This window comes from Oryctolagus cuniculus, chromosome 12, assembly GCF_964237555.1.
Source record: "Oryctolagus cuniculus chromosome 12, mOryCun1.1, whole genome shotgun sequence".
Classification (NCBI taxonomy): Eukaryota; Metazoa; Chordata; class Mammalia; order Lagomorpha; family Leporidae; genus Oryctolagus; species Oryctolagus cuniculus.
The window spans coordinates 3104425-3113443 of NC_091443.1; the positions used below are offsets into that span (position 1 = coordinate 3104425).

Consider the following 9019-nt stretch of genomic DNA (forward strand, 5'->3'; position numbering starts at 1 on the left):
CGACCTCTTGTGTATGCACGTGTTTGCTAAGCACTGGTGACTAAATCAGCTCACTTCACCTTCCCGGGAAGCCTGTGCAGTGCCCACTTCACAGAGAAACAGACCGGTGGACGAATGGACACCCCACAGCCAGGCAGTGCACCTGCTCGCCGCGAGATCCTCGGGGGTGCAGGCTGCCGCTCACCCGGGCGCCACGTGGGGCTGCTCCTGGCCCTCCTCTCCCAGGGGTGGCAGTGGCAAGTTCCAGGCAGGAGGAGCGAAGGGAGGAAGAGAAACCGGAGTACAAGGAGAGCTGCAATGGAGCCCCCAGCCCCCAGCCCCCAGCCATCATCATATTCACTTCCAAGGAGACACTGTGGTAGTGTGAGGCCATCAGGTCGGAACCGAATCCAACAAGCCTGGTGCTGTCCTAGGACATGGCTAGGACGCGGGCGCAGACAGGAACAGAGACCATCCCCCGTACAGCACCAACTCAGCCAAGATGAAGCCAGCACACTCCTCCCACAGAGGCAGTGGCAGCAAGTCCTGGGGACGGGCAGGAGCCGTCACGCGGCAGCGCCCACAACGCCCCCTTTTCCACCGCAACAAAGGGGGCGCAGACAGCAGCAAGAGAGCGTGGCTGATCCCGAGAGAGAAAGGAGCCGAGAGAAGCCATTCCAGAGGCAGGCCGGGGAGCGGGCTCCCTAGACAGAGACCTCACACACGCCCTCCTGCACACAAGAGCTAAAGGACGCCCGGCAACGTCTGGGCGAGCGGGTGCAGTCGGGCGAACGGCGAGCATGAAACCAGACTCAGTACCCCGGGCCGCTGCGGATCTGAACAACGCGGGGAAGAAAGGTGACCCACAGGGCGGATCCACGGAGGGCTGGGGGCCGAGACCATGAGACCCCGGAGGCGCTGGGATACAAGCACAGCGGGAGCCCCAGGGGTGAGGGGAAAACGGGGTGGGGAGGGAGCAGAAAGAGGATTTGAAGAAATAACGGCCAAGGGCTCCTGAGAGCTGGCGGACGACGGGAACCTGCACACCAAGAAACTCTGCCACAGGAGAAAGCCGGAGAGCCAGGCCAGGACGCGCTGCCGTCAAGTTGCCTACACGCGGACAGGCAGAAGGAGCCGGTCGCACAGCAGGGCCCCTGCAGAGCAGAGAGCACTGGGTGCTGTACGGACAGCCCAGAAAGAAAGAGAACGCCGCCAACCAGATTCTCACCTCGGTCAGCACCAGGAGAAACCAAGACACTCGCGGACAAATCCGAGGGAGCTGACGAGAAAAGCCAGGAGGAAGCCCAGGGGGACCAGACACCAACTCCCAGCAGAGAAACGCGGGATGCCAGGGAAAGCCCCTGTTCCCACACAGGAAGATACAAAGGCCAGTGGGAATCTCTTCCGAGACTGTACCTTCTCTGTGCTTAATGTGATTTCAAAGACATACTTGAAGAAGGACAATTCGAGATCTACGCCAGCGGGTGTGTGATGAGAAGTCGGGATTTGGGGTAACGGCAGAGCAGCAGTACGGGAGCGGGTTCTGCGCATGCGGAAGCCACGTTGGTATGAATCCCACCTGGGTGTGCAGAACTGGGAGGTGCTAATTGCGATCCCAGGGTGAGCACCGAGGAAACAACTAGAAAACACAGCGAAAAGGAGATAAGAAGGAATCGAGAAAGCACGCCAGGGAGTCAGTCAAGCACCAAAGAGGGCAGAGACGCAGAAACTGACAATCTAAAAAATCTTTTAAAAAATAGGTTAAAATTGGGCCGGCACCGTGGCTCACTTGGTTAATCCTCCACCTGTGGCACCAGAATCCCATATGGACACCAGGTTCTAGTCCCGGTTGCCCCTCTTCCAGGCCAGCTCTCTGCTGTGGCCCAGGAGGGCAGTGGAGGATGGCCCATGGGAGACCAGGAGAAGCACCTGGCTCCTGGCTTCGGATCGGCGTAGCTCCAGCTGTAGCAGCACTTTGGGGGGTGAACCAACGGAAGGAAAGCCTTTTTCTCTCCCTCACTGTCTATAACTCTACCTGTCAAATAAATTTTTTAAAAAATAGGTTAAAATTGGGGCCAGCGCTGTGGCATAGCAGGTAAAGCCCCAGCCTGCAGTGCCAGCACCTACCTGAGCAGGTGAGACCCGGGGTTGGAACCCGAGGGTCCCCAGCCGCCCCCCACCGCGAGCCCCCACTCCTTGCACCGGCTTGCTAGGTACAGATCCAGCAAACACTACCGACCTGGACGCCGCTTGTCGGTTCGACAGCACCAAGGGGTCACAGGACTGGCTGGTAAAGCACGGAGGAGGTGTGGACACGGCACAGCACTGGACAGCACTGGGGACTTCCTCAGTCACTGGAGGTATGGACACGGCCAGCACTGGACAGCACCAGGGACCGCCTCGGTCACTGGCAGTGTGGACATGGCCAGCACAGCACTGGACAGTACTGGGGACCATCTCAGTCACTGGCAGTGTGGACGTGGCCAGCACAGCACAGCACAGCACTGGGGACTGTCTTGGTCACTGGCGGTGTGGACGCGGCCAGCACAGCACTGGAGATCACCATGGTCATTGGCAGTGTGGACACAGCACAGCACAGCACTGGGGACTGTCTTAGTTACTGGCGGTGTAGACGTGGCACAGCACGGGACAGCACCAGGGACCACCACGGTCACTGGCAGTGTAGACGTGGCACAGCACTGGACAGCACCAGGGACCACCTTGGTCACTGGTGGTGTGGACGCGGCTCGCACAGCACTGCACAGCACCGGGGACCACCACGGTCACTGGCAGTGTGGACATGGCCAGCACAGCACTGCACAGCACCAGGGACCACCACGGTCACTGGCAGTGCAGACACAGCACAGCACTGGACAGCACTGGAGACCACCTCGGTCACTGGCAGTGTGGACGCGGCCAGCACAGCACTGCACAGCACCAGGGACCACCTTGGTCACTGGCGGTGTGGATGCAGCCAGCACAGCACTGGAGATCACCATGGTCACTGGCAGTGTGGACACAGCACAGCACAGCACTGGGGACTGTCTTGGTCACTGGTGGTGTGGACGCGGCCCACACAGCACTGGACAGCACCGGGGACCACCTTGGTCACTGGCGGTGTGGACGCGGCCAGCACAGCACTGGAGATCACCATGGTCACTGGCAGTGTGGACACAGCACTGCACAGCACCGGGGACCACCTTGGTCACTGGCGGTGTGGACGCGGCCAGCACAGCACTGGACAGCACCAGGGACCACCTTGGTCACTGGCGGTGTGGACGCGGCCCACACAGCACTGCACAGCACCCGGGACTGACTGCAAGAGTGTGACGTCACGTCTGGGACTCGCCGGTTGGGATCAGCTCCCACCACGCCGTCCATCAGCCGGGACAGCCAGGCAGGGGCTCCGACAGCTCCTCCCTGCCTGTGGCACGTGGGCAGCGTCCGGGAGCCAGGAGGGCGCGGCCCCAGCTGGAGGAGGCCTCTCCCACACAGGACTCCGAACAGAAACCGCCATTGCAGCTTTGAATTCTCATTTGCTTCTCAAACGCCAAACTAGCAGAGGCGGGCCCCTCCACGGCGGCCAATAGCAGAGGCGGCCCCTCCACGGCGGCCAATAGCAGAGGCGGCCCCTCCACGGCGGCCAATAGCAGAGGCGGCCCCACGGCGCCGCACGGCGACCGCCCCCAGGGACGTGCTGGGCTCCGGACCTGGAACAGCCAAGATAAGCTGGTGCATGTTCTGGAATCATTGCCCTACCAGGGTGGCGGCCGGCACCGTCGTGTCTCGCGTCCTGTCGCCTGTCGTCAGAACACCGCGATGCTGTGATCCCTGCTTCTATCCCCATTTCACCCATGAGGAAGCCAGAGGATGGTGTGGGCTGAGGTCCCGCTTAGACCCAGCCCAGCCCTGGAGGCTTCCAGGCCGCCTCCCTCTCCCGCCACCCCCACCCGGCGGCTCTGACCCCACGACGCGGCTCTGCTTCCGGGGAGAATCCGTGGGGTCAGGTGGCACCAGGTCACGGGGATGGCTACGTGGTGGGCCATGCCAGGGACACTCCTGTGGGACAGCAGAGCAGACGCGCCGCGGGATTTTACAGTAACGAGGGCCGCCCTGCCTGGTGGTTCCAACAGCAGCGGTGCTGAGCCGGACACCCGGCTACAGCACGAGTCCCAGAGATGGCGGCTCCCGGGGACGCCCAGTGCAGAGCCCTTACACGGGGGACCCGGCTGGCTCATTCCCTGTCCTCCCTGGGGCGTGAGGACCCGAGGAGAGGCGGGCCGTGTGCGACCTGCCGGGGGCCCGCCCCGGCCCACAGCCGTGCTGGCTCCCTGATCCTGGACGGCGCTGCGTGTGAGCCACACCTGAGCTGGCTGAGACCAGCGGATGCACCGGCTCCCACGTGCCCCCGGGGTGTCCCAGCCAGGCCCGCTGCAGCCCCTGGAAACACCCACCTCCGGCCGGGCGCTCTGGGCGCCCCCTTGCTCCAGGGCCGCGGGGCTCAATGCACGCATGCCAGTCTTCGCCCTCCACAATGGCACAGAGAGGGAGGGCAGCGGGGTCTCCCTGAGAAATCCTGGCTGGACCTGGGGCAGACAAGTTCCCCCATGTAAGGGGCTGCCCGTCCCAGGCTCCCCAGAACCCTGGGGCTTCTTGGGTGGGCCCCCTGGACACCTCCCCTCTCCCCCAGCCCTGGTTCCCACCCAGGGCCTCACCCCTGCTTCTGCAGGGCTCTCTCCGCGGGCTGCTCCGAGGGAGGAGCCAGCGCCGTCACGGTCCTCTTGACATTGTCCAGCTGAGCACGGAATTCCTGAAAGAAAACCCCAACTTCCAGGCTTCCCAAGCCAGCAGCTGCCGGCGGGAGAGCCCAGGGCCCAGCCAGCCCTCGGCAGCTGCTGCCCAGGTGGCTCAGGGTCCCACCACTGCCCCCGTGTCCCCCTTCCCACTCTACCCAGGCAGCTCACCTCTCACATCCTGCAGGGTTTACACACAGCAGGTTAGGCCAGCAGGATCGCAGCTGCACAGGGGGAGACAGGGACACCCCTGCCCCACCTCGCAGCTCGAGGAACCGTCTCCATCACCCCCCTCTCCAAGGCGCCCCCTTGCACAACAAACAACGCCCCCCAGGCTGACGAGCGCCCCCATCCAAGGCACAGCCCACCCCACCTGCTCACAAGCCCCTCCCCCCGACACCAGTGCCAGGCAGCGACCTGGGCACCAAGTCCCTGCCCACGTCACCCGTGGAAGACCCCAGCAGCTAAGACCCCCTCCTTGCTGGGGGCAGCCCTGGTCCAGACTGTGACACCCACAGCCCAGGCCCTGGGCTCTCACCTGGCTGGTGGGCTCCTCGCGCTGTCCGCTCCTGGCTGCCAGGAACAAACAGCACTGCCAGCTGTGAGCCAGCCGGGGCGCCGCCCACCAGCTCCTTTCTGGAGGCTTCCTGGGGAGAAGCTCCAGGGCGTCAGACCCGGGGGGCTCCGGTCACTGGCCTAGGCGTCCCCAAGCAAGCCCAACAGCTCATGCCAAGGCAATCAGCTTCTCAGATAGGTCAAGTGCATCTTCTGACCCCTCCAGGGGCCACTGTCCCTTCAACCTGGACGTGGGGACCCCCAACACCCCCTCCTCGGAGCCGGCGAGAGCCGCGAGGCACAGATGCAGGAGGGGGCACTGAAGGAAGAGGAAGCCACCAGCCTCCGACTGGGCCGGCTCAGGCACACAGGGGACTCTCCCCGCCACGCAAACAGCAGAATCCACACAAACTCCCTGAGCGAGGCCACGTCCCGTGAGAGTGGAAGGCAGGCGCTGGTCACCGTGGCTTCCGTGGTAGACACAGCAGTTCTCCCCCACGATGCCCTGTGGCCCTGCTGTGCTGCAGGACAAGGCAGGGTTCAGACTGCACGGGGGGTCTGGGTGGCTGGGGTGCAGAGCCCACGTGTGCCCACCCTGGGCTCTCTGGCTGGGCCCACAGCAACCACGAGGAACCTTGGGGACAGGGGGGCAACGTCACCGAGATGAATTTGAGAAGACAGAGGAGGGGGTTGGCGCCGTGGCTCACTTGGCTAATCTGCCTGCGGCGCCAGCACCCCTGGTTCTAGTCCCTGTTGGGGCGCCAGATTCTGTCCCGGTTGCCCCTCTTCCAGGCCAGCTCTCTGCTGTGGCCAGGGAGGGCAGTGGAGGATGGCCCAAGTGCTTGGGCCCTGCACCTGCATGGGAGACCAGGAGAAGCACCTGGCTCCTGGCTTCGGATCGGCTCAGCGCCGGCCATAGCGGCCATTTGGGGAGTGAACTAGAGGAAGGAAGACCTTTCTCTCTGTCTCTCTCTTTCATTGTCTATATCTCTACCTGTCAAATAAAAAAAAAAAAAAAAGAACACAGAGGAGGGGGCTGTGAGCGGGGCAGGTGGCCTCTAGCCACGAGGAAAGGCCGGGCAACTTCCCCCCGGGAGCCCTGTGAGGGGCACGGGCTGCCAGCACCAGCGCTTCCTCCCAGCGGGGAGCACTCACGACTTCTCACCCCCAGGAACTGTGAGGTCACTGGTCGCACGTTCATTGTGTGGGGATGTGTGTGTGACACAGCCCTGGCAAGCTCAGGAGTTGTATCCTCCTCTGCCATGGCGCACACCCACGCCACGGCGTCCTCCTGGCCTCACCCTGCCCACCACCTCTAAGACCGGAAGCCCCCGGGAGCCAGCACGGCTATGGCGTCAGAGCTCAGTCCCAGGCCGGCGCTGTGGCTCAGTGGGTAAAGCCGCCGCCTGCGGTGCCAGCATCCCACACGGGCGCCAGTGTCCTGCCTGCTCCACTTCCCATCCAGCTCCCTGCTAACGGCCTGGAAAGCAGCCGAAGATGACCCAGGTGCTCGGCCCTGCACCCAAGTGGGAGACCCAGGCGGAGTTGCTGGCTCCTGGCCTGGCCCCGGCCGTGCAGCCGTCTGGGGAGTGAATCAGTGGATGAAGGATCTCTAATGCCTTTCAAGGAAACCACTGTCACTCAAAACTGAAACTTCTCCTTAGCGCCTGCCCCATGCGCACTCCTGAGCTGTTCCCGGGGCCGCGGAGCCACGAGATGCTCCCCTTGTCCCCTAGAGAATCCACTGCGGTCAGGAGAAAACCACACAGAAGCAGGCGCGTGGCAGCCGGGTCTCCCACCAGTCAGTGGGCGCCGGGGAACCACGCAGAGCCGTGGACTCGGCCACAGCTGCCTGCCCAGAGCCCCAGGAAGAACTCAGACTCAGACCTGCGCTGCTGGCTGTGTGCTCGGTGCACGCGGTGCCTGGGAGCAGTGGGTGGGCGAGGCCTGTACCGGGGGGCCCTGGCGATCACAGCGCGGCCTTAGCCTCTGGCTGCTGGCTCCTTCCTGCTCTCAAAGTGGCATTTCAACCCCGCATGTGCTCTTTAGCGAGAGGGGCAGGGCAAGTTGGGTTTTTTTTCTTTTTTTGAGCAGAGTCTCCCACAGGACCTGCACGGAAGCCCTGCCATCAAGGGACACTTAAGCAGAGGCCTCCCGGGGCCCAGCGTCCACTGCCAACCCGGCTCGGCCGCCAAGGACAACAACGCCCCCACAGCAGCACAATGCAGCTTCTCCCACACTCAACCCCCTTGCACGGAGGGGCCACGGTGGCGGGGGGACCCCCAGAGGAAGCAGGGGTTCTACAGACTCCTCCTTCCCCAAAGGGAGATGCACAGAGAGGGAAGACCCCACCCCACCAGCCCCACCCCCCGCACCATGGGCAGGAGGAGCCGCAGGTGTCCTGGTGCCCCCCCACCGCAGCCACAACTGTGCAGCCTAACTGGAGCCCTACCTGGGGGGCACGAGGACGCCTGCTTGGTCCCTGAGGCCTGGCTGGGGCAGTCCAGAGGGAGGGGGCCCTCGTTCTCCCAACAGCGTCCTTACCACACCCCCTCCCCCTGCACCCGGAACCCGTCAGCCAAAGAACCCACCAAAATCGTCTCCTCAAGGGGAAAAGCAAACATTATCCAGGCGCCCACGGCCTGGAGGCCTGGCCGTGGGTTCTGGTTCTGCCCACGCTGTCGGTCGTACTTCTCAAGGCCCGGGGCCCTCCCCCTTCCTCCCGGGCCCTCAGCAGATGAAGCAGGACCTAGTCCCCAAGCTCGGCGCTCCCTGGAGAGCCGCTGCCCACGGCGTGACCACCTCCTGTGTGCCTCTCCCAGGTCAGCCCCTCCCCTCCTGGGAGCCCTCCCCACCTGCTCTCCTGCTTGCCTGCGGCGTCACTCACGGCCCCTGAAATGTGGCATTTCCCAGCTGGGCTGCGTGAACACTTGAAGTTAACAAAGCGAGTGGGGGGCCCGGCAGAGGGGGCGCCTGGCATGCAAGTCCTCCCTCCCGACCCAGGACATCTGGAGAGTCATCCTGAGAGCAGAGCAGGCGTGGGAGGACTTAGCTGCCGGGATGCACCAGCGTCCGATCGCCGGGGGGAGCCCGTTCCACCGAGATGGGGGCCACTTCCTTGCTGCTGGGAAGGTGGGATCAGGGCACAGGCGCCCTGTGCCTGTTGCTCCTGGAGGCATCCCAGGCAAGGTGTAGACAGAGAAAGACCCTCGTTGCAAAGTGACCGCGCACCGAGGGATGCCTCCAGACACCCCAACACCCGTGGCAGGAGGCCACTGCAAGGCCCTGGTAATGGCAGGGAGCCCAGCAAGCCCGCTGTCCTCACGCGTCAGGGCATTTTTCCGACTGTTCTACCGGGAGCACCAGGGTTTGGGAGGTGGGAGAAGCAGTCGACGCTCTTTATCTTTAAAAAAGTGCTTTTGCCCGAATCCCATGCTTGGCCCTGCCCCCTTCCTCCTCATCCTCCCCACGCAGCCCCCCAACACTGCCCTGCTGCTCCCACGTCCCCACCCTCGGGCCCCCCCACCCGCCCCGCTCGCTGCACCTGTGCTCAGCTGTGTCCACAGGGCTGAACTGTTAGGTAGGAAGTCAGATACGGGCTTATGTGTGTGTGACAAAGGCCTAAAGAGAAGACGTCTATGTCCAGCACATGCATCTGCATCTCAGAGTTATCCCGATAACGTTCCAGGGGC

At 63.6% G+C, this 9019-nt stretch overlaps 1 long non-coding RNA gene across 1 annotated transcript; it reads right to left on the reverse strand.

Moving 5' to 3' along the window:
- Window positions 1-2726: 2726 nt before the first annotated feature.
- On the reverse strand, window positions 2727-8741 carry LOC138844514 (uncharacterized). The gene is made up of 3 exons (XR_011380406.1): window positions 4695-8741; window positions 4434-4565; window positions 2727-3779 (listed from the first exon to the last, which is right to left on the reverse strand). It is a non-coding gene; the product is annotated as an uncharacterized lncRNA (long non-coding RNA).
- Between the last annotated feature and the right edge of the window lie 278 nt (window positions 8742-9019).